The 17,294-nt window shown below is 36.0% G+C and overlaps 1 long non-coding RNA gene across 1 annotated transcript; it reads right to left on the reverse strand.

Moving 5' to 3' along the window:
- Positions 1–14,542: 14,542 nt before the first annotated feature.
- On the reverse strand, positions 14,543–16,237 carry LOC134678834 (uncharacterized). Its single transcript, XR_010100254.1, has 2 exons — positions 15,711–16,237; positions 14,543–14,954 (listed from the first exon to the last, which is right to left on the reverse strand). It is a non-coding gene; the product is annotated as an uncharacterized LOC134678834 (long non-coding RNA).
- Positions 16,238–17,294: the final 1,057 nt, after the last annotated feature.

A 17,294-nucleotide genomic window follows, 5' to 3' on the forward strand; every position in this document is an offset into this window, starting at 1 on the left:
CTGACAACAGTTTATTTAACCCTGAGATAGTATCGCTGCAAACGGCTTACGTATGGCAATAATTTGCGTACGGGCGGGTCGGGGTAGTGGGCATTGGCTTCATGTTGATACTCGTATAATGTCAAAACATTGCTTACAGAGAATTCGGTTCTTTCAATTTACCTATTCGTCAAAATCTGATTCTAAATATTCAATATTTATATATTCTTCGTTTTCTGACTCTGACGAAGTCTGATTTTCATCAGATGTTGTGTCGCTTTCAGGACCACCAACCTCGAATATAAAACGTTCAGTCTCCAATTCGATTATAGGACCTTTATTTCTATAATCGTCTTCAATTGTTTTAACATGGTCACAGCAATTACTCGAATTTTCTTGAGTTACTTCCTATACAATAATAATTTATTAAAAATTTAAATCATTAATGATATACCTACCTAGACTAAATTCAAATAATTTACATAGCTTAAATAAATTCTAAATATTAAAATAAGTTTTATACCTGAAAACTATCTTCACTAGCTTTAGAAAAGCTTTATTATCAATAGACATATTTTTAGTTGCCACTTTAGCTTTTACAATGCCCTATTTTTCGGGCATTATCCATATTTATACATGTGGGTTCACTTAGATTGGGAATTAATTCATCATGGTAATCTGCTTTTTTTCTTATCATTATATACCAGAAGTGCATTAGGAACAAATCCGAACGGTCCACCGGCATGAACAATAATATGTTGTTTCCCTTGTGGCGAACCTTTTTCAGTTGGCTTACCTCCGCCTGCGAAGCAGGCCGCTAAGTCAACAATACATAGGTGTCACTTTTATTATTGTCGAATGTGGATTCTTGTTATGTCAGAATAAATATTAATACGCTTTAATTTTAGGTGATTAATTATTTCTTAAAATCCTAAAACAGGAGTCCCACACCCTGTTGAAACGGCTTTCCATACTCTGGGTTAATTTTCGCTCAGCCAACATTTGGCGTGGTTCAGAGAAGTATGAATGTAGGTCTTGTCCAAATAGACTATAGGTATATTTTTATCCCTTACTTCTTGTATTTGATCCAAATAACTTTCACGCCAAACCACAATATCGGAACGCTCCATCAATATTGACCTTTGGTTTCTGCATTTTTTATATTTGAATCCCATATTGTGCATGTGCATCAGTGTTCGTAAGTACTCTCTGCTGACTGTAAATCGACGGCCTCTCTTGTCGGTTAAGTGCTGGCCGCCTCCCCAGGCACGCTGCCCTAAATAATATCATCCGCCGGTCTCTTGCCACCGTCAATGCGCCAGCTATCCTCGAACATAACGGCGTTTTGAGGGACGATGGCAAGAGACCGGACGGTATGTCCCGGTCCCGTGGAACGCGAGTCTAGAACGCCACATGCGTCGATACACTGGCACCGTCCCATCTACCAAGAACTTCGACCAGGGCTGGGACGGCTGCCGAGGCGGTTGAAAACAAAAATGTTTTCAAAGTATCAAGGTCTCGGCCCCCAATACCATTTCGTGGCATTCGGTGTTGAGACACTGGGGCCGTGGGGTCTAAGCGCTCATGTTCTTTTTAAAGAACTGTCGAAAAAGCTGACCGATACTACCGGTGACCAGCAGAGAGCTGGCAGCTTTCTCTCGCAACGCATTAGTATTGCCATTCAGCGAGGGAATGCTGCCAGCATCTTTGGCATGATGCCGCGGGGGCCTTTTTTAGATTTATTTTAATTTAGATTAGTTTAGTTTTTAATTTTAGGTAGTTTTTAATCTTTTTGATGTTACTCATTAAACTGTACTATTTATGCTGAATAAAAACTTATGAACTTATAAAAAAAAGTAAAACAAAATCATCAACAAGGGAAATAATATCGTAATTTATCGCAATTGTTGTGTAGTCAATTCAAGTGCTTTTTTAGTTACCTATCAAAGATTCCTTATGAAAATTGGTCTGCATTACAAATAATCAGCCCACATAAACACATGTTTGAATGCAACAATATGTGGCTTAAAAGATCAAGGAATATTAGCGCCGTTGCCAAAGTTCAATTCTATACATACAGGTTTACACAACGCCAGAAAAAATGTACAAGGCATTAAGAAAAGCGTATTTCGGGATTCTACACATGTTGAAATACCAGCAAAGTACTTACATATTTACAGTTTTTATTAGTCGACTATGAAGAGGATAAGTAATAAAATATTATTGTTTGCCTCAGAAAAAGCCAGAGAACTCATGACCGAATGCAAAAATTTTTTCGCAGATGGTACATTTGGTTCTTGTTCACCATTCGAACAACTATATGTTATTTACGGTGATTTGGGCAGTGACGATGAGTCTACAAATTTAATTCCACTGGTCTATGCCCTGCTGGTAAATAAAAAACAAAAAAACCTACGGAACATTATTCAACCTGATAAAATAGCAAATACCCGAATGGGATCCCGCTCAATTTACATTTGATTTCAAATTGGCGGCAAGAAATGCCATAAAAAATATTTCCACACGTTGTAACTCGATGGTGTTACTTTCCTTTTTATCAGACCTTAAAGCGAATGCCCAGAAGATTAAAAAAACGTCGAAGGTTAACAATCGTCACGTTTGCCTCTGTGCAGGGCTAGCAATTTTGCCTGTGGATAACAGAGGAAGGTTGGATGTACATACAAAGGGAGAGTTCACAAAACGATTATATTAAAAAAATTAACGCATATATGTACAGAGTAAAAGATAAAGATAAAAGATAAAAAATAGTTTATTCAAGTAGGCATATTACAATGCGCTTATGAACGTCAAATAAATTTACCGGCTCCAACCGTACACCTCTGCCCCGAGAAGATTTAAATCCCCCCTCAATTGGGTGGGTAAAGTTTTTTGAAGATAGGCAAATTATATTTTTTTCCAATAGTATTCGTCATAGTGATTACGAAAATGCAACTTTTTTATTTATATTTCATTTTATTGATTAAATATATTTTTTTAAGTGATCGATATGACGTTTGTGAGATATAATGGCAGATGCGGCATTAATGTCTTTGCGCGTAGCAAATGGGAAGAGATAGAAAAAAAAAAACGATGTCAACTGTCAGTGTCACTTAGCTGTCATTCCCGAAAATTAACGGATTAACGGACAAGCCTCATTTTCTGTTACCTCGCGAATTGCTATTAATGTTATCATTGAGATTTTCGACGACTTCAGCACGACCCACGGACTTCTGATACCCCACGACATCTGCGCGTATTTGGACAAAGATTGAATTTACTTTCGACAACTTGGCACTGCATATTGGACAACGTTTTCTTCCCAACCCCTACACGACGACCCCTGCGCTGACCCTTGGACTGAGTTTTGCAAGAAAAATAAGCGAGTTAATGCGAGATTGCGAGCAGATTCTACAAATTTGAAATTTTTATCATAACAGTGATAAGCACAATGCCGCTGAATAAGAGGAGCAATGGCCGTACAGGAGTACGTATCCGTGAAATACATAGGTACATAAAATTTTCTTCACTTGTTTTTTGATTTTTATTATTAGATTGCCATGAGCTGTTAAGTTCGTAAACAAGAAATCGGTCTAATTTTTTCTAACAATTTCAGCCATCTGAGTTTAGTTTTGTGTGGTTATCCTCATTTTATGAATGTTGTTCTTATTTTCAGGTGGATGTAAACACTCATTGGCGGTATTATACTGATGGCTAATTAGGATCATTGAGCCATCACATACTTCCGTGCAGTGTTATTGGGCTAAGCCTCGAGCATCCTGTGAATGTGAAGGAATTATTTTCATAAAAAAGAGCAATCGAATTAGGACCAAGATATCCCGAGAAACTAAAGACATTTTATAAAAAAATACAATAAAATGAAAATGGGAGACTCTCTATTTTAACAATGTTACAAGATCATGACAATGTTATGGTCTATACTTATTAAATTTTTAAAACCAACATGTCTTTATCTTTGACTTGATAATGTACAAATGATTTGGGTTAAGTTTTATGAAATGGAACTTGTGCTAAAAATCTATTATCATTATGTATAAGCAAATCTTGTCAGTAGAAAAAGGCGCGAAATTCAAATTTTCTATGAGACGATATCCCTGCGCGCCTACATTTTTCAAATTTGCCGCCTTTTTCTACTGACAAGATCTGCTTGGCCAAGTATATATATATATATATATATTCAAATTATCGTGAACTCGATGTTGCTTAAGGCGTATCCAGATTAGTAAATTTTTCGCCAATCTGATTAAATTGCCCGATCGAATCGGGACGTGCGGACGCAAACGCCAATTTGGCTCGCCGAATTCAACCGCCGAGAATGACCGATATTAACGATAAAATGAGGTGCTGACGCAAGAACACCAATTTGTGACGCTAGTATTTTCGTTATGGGGCATTTTTTCAATTTAAAGGGCTCTAATATCACCATAAATCTAAAATCGGAGATTGACGCCAATTTCAGTCCCGTCTGGATACCGCTTTAGCACCGCGAAAGGGCGCTGCGCGGTGCGCGCGGCTTGACGCATGCGCGTACCGTATGCTTAGTATCTATGGTATAGCCTGACAAGTTCTTTTTTAGCCCTGATATAATGTCGCTACAAACAGCTTACATATAGCAACAATACGTGTACGTCATGAATAGTCGGGACAGTGTGTATTGGCATCGTGCAAGAGCGAGTGAGGTATACAATTATGTACATGTGAGTTGTAGAAGTATGTTTCCCAATCGAAACCCAATCGAAAGAGCATGTTTAGTTGATAATTAAGTATGAATAATTTACCTATCCGCCATAATTTGATTCTAAATATTCGACCTCCGTATATATATTTACCAGATTCAGTCACTCGTGGTGGTAATGGCTCATTCTTATAATAAATATTTTTGATTATAGCACTAAAGACGCCTTAAATGAGAAAAATAATAATTTAATAATTAATATTCATATTTAGTACAAAACTAACCAGTTTATTACAAACTCACTATGAAAATCAGTACCCGTCATGTCAACAAATAATTTCACAACATTGTTTAATGGAATGCTACTGAATCCCGTATCCTTTTTCTGTCGCAAGTATTTTAATGTATTTAAAATTATTTGTTTAGCATCGGTGTGAATTTTTTTGGGCATTTTGATTGCAAAATCTATTATTATCCTGAAATATTTACAATCATTTTCGATTTGTTTACATCGGTGACATTCAATGACTTTCAATGTCGGATGTCAAACAAAATAATTGCCATTAAAATAAATTAGTTCCATCGAAAATCCGCAACGTGGCGAGGGCTAAAAAGGAACTTGTTAGGCTTTAATATGATTTTAAAAAATATGCAAATAAAAGGCGGCAAAGTTTATTCGTTTGTGCAATACTCAATAAGTTACCGCTTGTTATTTTAATACTCGTAATAAACAAAATGAGTTCAAGTGACGAAAACGACATGGAATAGACGGCACACCGCCTCATTTGAAAGCAGAAGCAACTTAATAATGAATAACTAGCTTCCTGCTAAGTCCAGGGACAAATACAACAGGACTTACGACATGCTCATGCTGTGGAAGGACAGCCAAAACGCAAGAAACACCTACTGTGAAAGTGGTTATTAGCGTATTTCTGTGACCAAGCGAAAACTAAAAAGTAGTGATGTACCGACTATTGATTTGGCCGACTAGCCGACTAGCCGACTAATCGGCGCTCGAATGGCCGATTAGTCGGCCGACTAGTCGGCTAGTCGGCCAGATGATTAGTTTCGTATAAGTTCAGGTGAAAAACAATAGTTTTGCTCCTTTTGTTGCGCTATTCATCATATTAGCTTGGCTAAAAGGTGTTCTCTACAGGTTCAAAGACCTACAACAAGAATCCTCGTTCAATTTCTGTCTTTAGTTATTTTATTTTACGATCCTGAGCAGACCGTCAGTATAGCTTGTAGGAGGTATTTCCAAGGCTCTATTTCCCGTATGAAGTCACCACTTAAGAACCTATCCCCTGTGGTCAGCGTCTTTACGAGCAACGTCTAGCCCTCACGAGCCCTGTCTAACCCCCTTAGTTATTCATAAACGTCTACTAAAGTTGAGAAGCCGATGATAATCGTTTGTCCCTTTCCATCATACCAATACGTCGGAAAGGGACAAACGATTATTATCGGCTTCTCAACTTTAATAAACGTTTACGAATAAGGGGGTTAGTCTATAAATTTTGCAATAACATTAATAGTTCCTCATGGCTCTACCATAAAAAAAAACTGAATAACAATAAAAATAATTAACTGTCGAACTTGCACATGAAATTACACGAGAATCAGTTGAGATCGACCTGTAGAGGAAAACACTAGCCCACCAACATACGATAACGATCAAACGGTCAATTATTTATATGAACAAAAGTTTTCGTATGCATCCCGAATAGGTATTTTAGTAAAATAAACATAAAACATATGGATTTTTTTCACTAATAAAGTGCCGACTAATCGGCCATTTTTGCCGACTAGTCGCCGACTAATCGCCGACTACAAATGTGGCCGGATAGTCGGCTTTCCCGACTAGTCGGCGACTAGTCGGTACATCCCTACTAAAAAGCCATCTACATTTAATATAAACTAAGAATATGCGTTGTTTTTTTAATTGTATTCGCGTCACTTTACCCCTATTAAATACGCTTTACTAAATTGAATTTGTTTTATTTCCTCATATAATTTGAGAATAGTGCTTACTATGTATACCTCAATGGAAGCAAAAATGTAGTCTTTTTTCGAGTTGACACACTGCATGATCCTATAATACTGTTGTAACGTTAATGCTTAAGGATAATAATTTGTGGATTTATAAAATTAAACGAAACGAAATTTACTGGATTTATATTATATTATTTTGCAAGTTTTCTAAAGTACGGTCGCCATCAGATATATTGGTGCAGCTAGGGTGCTCATAAATATCTGAACAGGCCTCTATTATCAGGGCGTTAAGAGTGCGTGTTCAGATATTGTGAACACCTTGCCGAGCCCATATATAACAGCCAATAACGACCTAGTTATAAGACTATTTACAATCTTATTCATTATGTACCTATGTACAATACAACAATCACGTTTATATAGTCCTCACAAACGTATAAGTTACCATTTTGGCCAATATATATTTAAACCTTGGCACCGAATCGCTGTTAAAGACTTTGGTGTGCTCAAATACGCTGAATTTGGAAAGTAATGTCTGTACTTCCTACAAGACGGTACGAAGCACTTTGAGTTCATCTCTGTAATATTCTATTTCCATTCGAACGTTTCCGGGATCGTCTCCATCTATTGTGTTAATACTGAGATCCAAAATGACTCGTGTAGCAGTCCAAGAGTCGTCGTGAAGGCGTTAAAGAAAATGTTCTCCAAGAAGCAGTGCCAAGTAGTCGAAAGCAGTTGTTATCATTATCAAAGTATCCGTGTTGATCGTGCTAGGGACGTTAAAAATACTTATTCTAGAAATCACACCGACATCCAATTAAAAGAAAACACAAAGGTTTCGTTCGACCATTATTTTCCAATTATTTTCATGTTATTTTCCAAGAATGACACTGACAGTTGACATCGTTTTTTTTTCTATCTCGTCCCATTTACTACGTGCAAAGGAATTACTCGGTTATGCCATTTCAACTCACAAACGTCATATCGATCATTTAAAAAATTATATTTAATCAATAAAATTAAATAAAAATAAAAGAGCTGCATTTCCGTGATCGCTATAATGAATACTATCGGAAAAAAATATAATTTGCCTATCTTCAAAAAACTTTACCTACCCAATTGGAGGAGGGTATCCCAATATGGGACCGGCAACAAACTCGGCGGGACACATCTTTTCAAAACATTATTACATCTTATAATTAACATGCATTACGAGTAATTAATACAATTTAAATTACTATAGAATTCATGCAATTATACTCAGTGAGTACATAACTTTATAGAATTTGATATAAAAAATAAAAATATATGCACATGAAATCACAAATACGTAGCTCTTTCAGAAAACAAATCAAATCTTACAAAAGGAAAAGAAAATAAAATCAATAAAAGAAATGAGAATACATATTATATGAATCTAACTGATTGTTATGAGATGCTTTCATACAATTTGATGTGCTTTCTTACCTGAGCTGAGTCACCTTTAACTCTACACATAATACAATGTTTTTAATTGCTACTTGTCGTTATTACAGTTTCTGGTTTGGACCATGCATGTTTGTCTGTCAAGTAGTCCTCGACTCTGTAATAAGCCTTCAACATCAATGACTTTTTTAAGTAATTCTTAAGAGCTGGAAAGGGTAATCTTAAAGCATCCTCAGGTAACTTGTTATAAAAATGAATGCATTGCCCAACGAATGACTTCTGTACTTTACGAACACGAAACTTTCTGATAGCAAGCTTATTTTTATTTCTAGTATTATAGTTATGGACATCAGAATTCTTAGTGAAGGAGTGTGGATGAAAAACAAAGAATTTCGTAAGATATGGTGTTATCATAAAGAGCAGTACCGTACTATAAACTATGCAGAGGGGTGGAATTCTAGAGTAAAGAGATTTATAGGTCGTACATATCCAACATTTGCTCACAAAGAAGCTTGAATATCATTGAAGTTAACATTCGCATAAATAGAGCCGTCTCTCAATTGGAAAATCATTACATAACAACAGGACATTGTCTGGAAAAAATAGGCCCATTTATTTACTGACCTCATATTCATAACTTGCTTGATGTACCTACTTATTTTAGTTTGGCTTATTATTAACCAGGCAACAAAAATATTAAACAGGAACTTTCATTCGGCATATAATAATATAATTTGGCTGTGCATTAATATTTTAGCGTCAAAAATAATATTAGCTTCAAATATAAACATCATATTATTAAAAGAACTGGCAGCAAAATCAAGCCACCCAAAAAAAATATAGGGAACTTAAAGTGATAGGTTGGCGACTAAAATAATAAATTGGCAACTAATATTGTAAAGCGATCATAAAATTTAGTTGTCATCTAGTTGTTCACACCTAAGTAATCAACTATAGTCATAACTGAGCATGTCGTTTCAGCTAGGAAGTATTTTGAAGCAGTTAAATTAAATTTAATTTAATTGGTTACACAAAACCTTAACAAATTGTATACCTAAACCTTTCTCAAGAATTACTCTATTGATAGGTGAAAACCGCATGAAAATCCGTTCAGTAGTTTTTGAGTTGCTCGCGAACATATATTGAGACATACAGACAGACGCGGCGGGGGAAGTGTATATATCTTTTCTCCAAAATCGTTAATTCCGCGTAGCAAATTTTCCATTCGCATCCTTTCCACCCGAATTTCTACCCATACCCTTTTTGTCATTCGCTTGTATCTCTACTATCAAATATAACCTACTGACATTTACCACAACATTTTTATATCTTAGGTTAAAATTTTCTCATATGAGAAATCAGTGACCCACATTAATAAGTTAGATACACTGCTCGGAGAACCTCCTTGGTTGAGTAGTAGGAACAGCAATTTCTTAGAAGAATATGTAATTCTTTGTACATAACTGTCAATGTGAGTGGTAATGTGCAAGAGGAACAAAGGTTTCTTGGTACATTACCCGGTTTTGCACGAAGAAATTTTTTTCTTTGTACAATGCTGGTAATGTAACACAGTAATGTACGAATAACAAGGGATTTTTATATCAGTGACAACCCTATAAAGTTATTTAGGTACATTTTAAATTGACACATGTCATATCATTAATATGATCTTCAATGCTAGGGTTGAAACACACAGATTTTTGCACTAATGTTTAACAAACTGTATCTCAAAAATGGTTTAAGACTGAAAAATAAAGTATGTAGCCTAAAGAATTCCCCTTATTCCATGTTTGCATAAAAGTCTCTCGTTCTGTTCCACCCGATATACAGTCATAATTATGTATTTACGTGGAACGTTCATTAAACATATATCTCATTTTAAAGGTGACTGGCACGTTATTAGTGCTATCGCTCGTTAAATTACGTGAGCAATTTCTCTAACTAGGTACCGCATTACGTAAGATATTTTCCATCGACTTACCAAAGTAATTACAAGCTATTTTGGGGCATAGTTATCAGACGTCTTCTTAAGGGGCCCACAGATTAACAGTCCGCCAGACGGTATCGGCCTGTCAGTCAGAACAAAATTTTGACAGTTCCGAACAACTGACATGTCGATACCGTCCGGCAGACTGTTAGTCAGTGGGCCCCCTTTATTGAGATACCTACGTTAAAAGTAGTCAGTACAAGTCAGTAGGCGTAGGCATTATGGATGAGTTTATCCACAAGACAAAATAACCGTCACATTTAAACATCGTGGGGTTGAAAGTGAGCGACACAATTTTATCACGGTGTCACGTAGACAAGAACGACCAGAATGTCCGTACAGAATAGTGATTTATTTTTAAGTTTTGTCTGATGTGTAGTATCTGCATCCACATAGGCACATGGAATTCTTTTTAGCAATAAAAACGAGGATTTGCGTAAAATTTGGTACATCCAAATCAACGTTCACTTAGGAAGTAAGATTTACGACTCCCGGAGGTTTTGGCACGTGCACAAGAATGAAGATATAAAACAGGATGGAACCAAATTAGAGATTTTTTTTATAAGGATTTCACTGTAACGTTTCCTCATTTTAGTGCCGCAAAAGTTCACGTTAGTTCCTTTTGCTATTTATCTCATCAGAGATAAATAGATTGATTTACAATTTTCCCCAACTCGTGCTAATATTGATAACAGAGCAATAAGATAAACCACATTGACCTCATATTAATCAGGTAAGGTTAAACCAAGAAAAGTCTGCAACAATTTTGATAGCACACGCAGTGCAAGTGTTATTTTAAACGTCAAACTTCTATGAATATATGACGTATAAACAACACTTGCACTGCGTGTGCTATCAAGATCATTGCAGACTTCTCTTGGTCTAACTCTAGTTATATGTTACATTATTATATATGCTACGTTATTAGTAAAAACTAAGTTAAGTTTATAGAGTTAAAAATTAATTTTCACTTTTAATCTGTTAATATAATATGTAAATTTATTTTGTGAGCCGCTATTTAGTTTAATTAGTTTGTATTTATTTTCTGTATTTGTGCTTAATTTCTAGCATTCCAAAATGTCAATAACTTCGGGACCATTATAATTTCGTCATGTCCATTCGTCAGTCTGGCTATGCGTACCTATGTGAAAGCCATTTTAATCGGAAGCTATAAGATATATTTTAAGGAGTTTGGAACGTAGGTGTCTTTTGTGAGGGGCTAGGTACTTAGTTTAGAGCGTCGTAAAAATAATAGGTATGCACTTAGATACTTGTACGAATTCAATTAAGCAATTATGTAGCTCCTTTCCTAAAAGAACCTTTACGTAAAGGTGAAAAAATGTGTAAAATTGTGGTATCAATTTATTTATTGCGCAGTTGGTATCCTTTTGCGTAAACCCTTCACGATGCGGCGCAATGCGAAAAAACGTATTGCAAAAAAGTCCTAGTAGCTTTGTTCTGCTTTCATGGTATTCCTGATGGTTCAGTTACATTGCACTTGCATCATGTGATGCAACTAATATTAGTTTTAAAGAGTTTGGCTGCGTAGTCAGGTATCAGTCTCACTTTTTGATACTTAATTAAGGTGATATTGGAGTGAGATACCTAGTAAATATTTTGAATTTAACACTTAAATTCTACCAACTAGTCAAGTTTCCCTGACTCCTCCCTAATACTTTGGTGTTCCAACAACGATGTAGGTACTTTTTCTTTGTCATCGCATATGCCGTAGCCGTACTCTACATTGGTATACTTTTTGTGACAAAATATTTTATAATAATAGGTTTCAGCCTAAAGCCGTGCAATTATGATAATTGGCGCGGCTGAAATAATAGCATTTGAACGTGTATTTAGTAGAGTAGGTAAGTCCATTCGGAGCAAGCAACTGCCATGGCGTGCGTCATTATAACCAGATTATTAACAAGTTTACATGCAACTGTGACCCAGATCTATTATGCACATTTGCCATTTCCTCACGCAAACAATAATTTTATGGATCACGGTTAATCTACTATTTATAACACCCTGGGGCTATTCGGCATTAATGTTTTTATTGATTTACCTTAATGTAAAAGTTATGTAGCTCCGAATATACTCAATTACTCACTCAATATGTTATGTATAAAAGGTGTACACACTGTGTATTCATTTTTTAAGTGTAGTTTGGTCAACATACTCTGGTATCTTACTATAAAGGTACTCGTATTACATACCTACTGCGAGAGGCAGAAAAACTCATAATATTGCCTGTTTTGCATGCTTGTCTAAAACTTTTTGAAGTGATGAGTGATAAAGATGTAAATTGTTAGTTATAATTAAAAAAAGGCTTTTAACGGAGGCCGTATTTGTACCGTATTTATATCCGAAGTGAAACTTGGCCACTTGCCTAACGATTCCTATAGGACTAGGTAGTGTCCTAAATGGCGCACGGATTACGCAACCATAAACAATACATGTAAACAAGAACCACCTTCTCCTAATTGATAACTAATTGGTACTTGACCATCATCAAGCATACCCATACACCTTCACAAAGTTTTAGAAATGTTCAATGTATCCCAAAAACTTATCTACAGACGCCGAAAAAAATGACTGCCACTTTTGTGACCAATGCAAACTACTTACCTATGTATTCATATTCATATTGCGCACTTCTGCCAGTTTTGAAGAGTACCTATACCCGTTATTGTGATACGCCTAACAACATGCGTTAAACTGTTGCTAATAAGTTATTACCTAGGTGCGTAGCCAAAAAACAAAACGTGTCTGTCTATGTCAATATAGAAGAGTGATAGAGCGGGTACCGTATCGTTCGCTACGGACCGAACGATTGGCATCTTGGCTAGGCACCCTGAATTTTTTGGTAAGTATAATAATATCTTTTCAGTCACTTATTTGTCCATTTTGTATACTGAAGACATCGCGTTATTATTAATTAAAATAGCTGCAGGCCAGCTAATACTTTTTAGGGTTCCGTACCCAAAGGGTAAAACGGGACCCTATTACTAAGACTTCGCTGTCCGTCCGTCCGTCCGTCCGTCCGTCTGTCTGTCACCAGGCTGTATCTCACGAACCGTGATAGCTAGACAGTTGAAATTTTCACAGATGATGTATTTCTGTTGCCGCTATAACAACAAATACTAAAAGCAAAATAAAATAAAGATTTAAGTGGGGCTCCCATACAGCAAAAGTGATTTTTGACCAAAGTTAACACATTCATTACCACTAAGTGCTACGGGTTACGCTCGTAGCGCGTAGCCACGGTTTCGCCGTATGTAGCGCGTAGTCGCTACGAACAGTGTACCCGACAGTCGGGTTCTTGGTGTTGAATGTGTTAAGCAACGTCGGGCGTGGTCAGTACTTGGATGGGTGACCGTTTTCTTTTTGCATTTTTTCCGTTTTTTTTTTTTGCTTTATGGTACGGAACCCTTCGTGCGCGAGTCCGACTCGCCCTTGCCCGGTTTTTTAATTAATTTTCAGAACCACCAGCTCGTTATCAAGTATTTTGTTGTTTATTTCACAGGTAGTCTGCACCAGTGGCTCTACTCGTATTTCGAAGTCTGGCGTGCATTGTTTGTCTAATGAAACTAGCAGAAACCGCTGGGTAATACAATAGTTACGTAGGTGAGTTATGAAGTGTATGCCAGCGAACTGCTAAAATTAGCTTGGTTCTTGAAAAAACGCTTAGTGCTTTAGATTTTTTGTGTTTTTTGAGATTTTATTAATCTTAAATAAATAATTCAGCATGTTTAGTTGTAGAATCGTCGACAAATTCATGCACACCTTTATTTTGGCTTCCCATGTATAAAATAAAGTCGGCGCCGCGTCGGTCTGTTATTGTGCTTGTTCGCGATAAACTCAAAAACTACGAAACTGATTTTCATGCGGTTTTCACCTATCAATAGAGTGATTCTTGAGAGAGTTTTAGGTGTATAATAAACTTAACCCATGCGAAACCGGGACGGGTCGCTAGTTAATATTTATGTCATAAAAGTGGTGGCAGTTGCAACAGCTAAGCTGCATCCAAGCCCCAACACGCGTAGTAGGGTCACAGACAAAGGACACACAAGTCACTGTAACAGTCCTAACCCCTATACTAATTAACTTACCTACTTAACCTAACCTACCAGCCCAATTACTAAGCAACTAGAAGATCTCGGTCCTAACACTCAAATACTTACCACAAGCAAAGTATCTCAAAGAACCTAAAACCCCCTTTAAAAAAAGTCCCAAGTATAGATAACCTAAAAATGGCAGAATACTTACTATATCCTAGAAGAGGCCGGAACAGAATTAAATCTAAATATTGCTAAAGCCCTAATATGAGTCAGAATTCCCCGCCACATGCTTCCTTAAAACTATGGCCAGGCTACGATCGCAGCGGTTTATGAAGGACCCTTTTTGTTGTGACACATAGTAACTCAGATTCTTTATGAGGACGGGATTGGATACTAAAACAAACAACAGAATAGAGTTTAAAGCGTTTATTAACCGGAATATTTGATCTTGATTTTATTTTATGTGGATTTGTATTCTATTTTGAAGCTAATTTGTTTTATCCCTCGACTTACCTACCTAGCGTCTAAATTTAAGCGACGTGAGTCTATTTTAGCGTTCGTAATCTAAAAAGCTTGCAGAAAGAACGCTAAAAGAAAACTGTCAAGCTTTGGATATAGAAGAGCGAAGGCTTCTATTATTTGTACTATAAAATATAAATTATTAATTACACTTGCTTGAAAATAAACTAAAACTGATTTTAAGCAAAAGCTATTAAACATGAAAATACAAAAGATAAACCCTATGTAACTCAACCATTTTGCAAAGCTAATAAATCTATATCCGTTTGAAGCGATCATGGTGTAGTTCCGAACTTCTGAGTCCCTGAAAAAGTTATTGGACACAGTAGATTTACTGCAAAAGCGAATAAAGATAAAATCCTAACTTTAGTACCTTTTACTAGAGAATTTGTAAAATAATTATGTTCTAATGCCCCAATTTAAACTAGAATAAAGCCAAATATGATTATTTACATAAATATAATAAAAGATTCCATTCAGACTCCAAAACTCTTTTATTACAGTATAATGCACAGATTACAAATGGGATTTCCAACAGTAATCTTTCAGACTTGCTCTGCTTATCTGATGCACTGTAATTTGGAAAATGAATAGAACTCTAGTGCATTATTTCACACTAATATGATCCTCTTATGTTTACAAAGGCTTTAGTCCAATTTTATTCATATTTTAAAAGTCACTCAAATTTTCTTGAGCAAAAGCAGTTTATTCTCTTTAAATTCAAACTTAAACTTCTTTAAATTTAATTATTCTTGTAAAAATTCAATTTGCTTATGCGTTTATTCTCAAAAGGAAAGCTTGAGCATTCTAGGCTTTATTCATTCATCTATAACTTTCATACTGTCAATTATTCTTAACTCACTGATCCTACTCATTCAATTCTATTTTATTACTCTCGCTAAGCCAGTTAAATACTTTAATATTTCTACAAATCTGATATTTGATCCCCATTTTAACCATGAAAGTTCCATAGAATTAATTACTTTTAATCATCTTTTATTTATTTAATTGTAGTAGAAATATCCAAGTAAATTGATATGAAAAATATTTAAACACTCACAGAAGTTCTCGAGGCTAAACTGGAATCCGAAGCTCCGGATCTAGTAGCCGTCGCTCTGCTACTGAAGCCTCGTTGCTCGGAGTGGTGTGGCGTCTGCCCTTTACAGGCAGATGAGTTCGGAGACTGCCCGCAGGGCGGAGTCTACCCGTTGAACTCCTCTGTCCGGAGCCTATACGTTGAGGCTCTTCTGAAGATCCTTCGTAGGGCTTCCCTGGCGATCTTGTCCCCGTCGTAGGGCTCCGTAGGGCTTCGCTGACGACCTTGACCCCGCAGTAGGGCTTCGCTGGCTTCTTCGGCGATCTTGACCCTGCAGTAGGGCTCCGTAGGGCTTTTTTTTTTTTAATTTATTATTTAACAGGACCTTTATACATTGCTTCGCCGGCGTCCTAGGGCTCCTCCAGTGTCCCGGCTCCTCGGCTGCTCCGTAGCTCCTTTGGCTGCTTCCTCTTCCTTCTTCTTTAGAGTTCTTCCCAGGACCGCTGCTGTAGACTGAATGAATCTGTCCCAGATTCTGTCCTGCTTTTATACTCCCAATTTTGTGCCCCATTCCATTCAATAATTCAAATTTACAACTTTGGTCGCGTTATGCGACCAAAACGTATAATACGCTTCATTCAAAATATGCAACCACAAAAATGCATTCGATTTTGAACCTTATTATATATACATTTTGAGTTCATTTTCCTTTGCACCTATGATTTGTGTAATTTTTTTTAAGAGGATTTTTCTTCATGAATTTTCAGTAAAATATACATTTTTAGATGAAATTAAATGCAAAATCGGATGTATTTATGCCTTATTTATGTATTACAATAGTCCACTATAGTCATGGTTCCTTACTTTAAAAATTATGAACAAAATAACCTAACATTATTATTTGTAAGTTTTTTCCAAATTTATCATTATTTTCTCTATAAAATATGACTAAACCTATTTTCTATCAAATATTCTAATGTTCTAAAGCATTAGTTAACATTTATGTTAAGAATTTTCATCAGCTTTTCCTGTTTGACTTTGTAGTATACAATTTTCACCTAGTAAATCATTTACAAGCTTTTCTTTGAATTTTCCGATTCTTCTACTGTTAATTATGGCTAAACTATTTTTTAGGCATTTGGTCTTATTTCTTACAACAATATTTAACGACAATTATTCCATTTAACCACAAATTTCATGTTTCCTACTTTTTTCCTTTGTTCATTTTATTTTTAATATGGCAAATGTTCGCTACTTAAAGTAAATATCCGTCTTTGCATGCTATATTACATATAAAACAACTGAAAAAGGTATCTTCATCAACCTAAAGCCTCTTATGTATACAATTGTGCTTCCAATTTATTAGTTAATAAAGTCAGAGAACAACTTTGTGAGTATTTTGTTTTCCCAACTAATTTAATCCATCCAAAAGCTTCCTTATATGTAATTAATTGCCCATAATTTTAACAAACGATGACAGAGGTCATTCGTATTGTTACAATCGCCCTCTTGGAGTTGTTCGCCGAGCATGGAGCATTTGTTCCATAACCAGAGAACAATCCACACCCCAAAATGATAAAATTATAGATATTTCACCCACCAAGTGTA

This window comes from Cydia fagiglandana, chromosome Z, assembly GCF_963556715.1.
Source record: "Cydia fagiglandana chromosome Z, ilCydFagi1.1, whole genome shotgun sequence".
NCBI classification, from domain to species: Eukaryota; Metazoa; Arthropoda; class Insecta; order Lepidoptera; family Tortricidae; genus Cydia; species Cydia fagiglandana.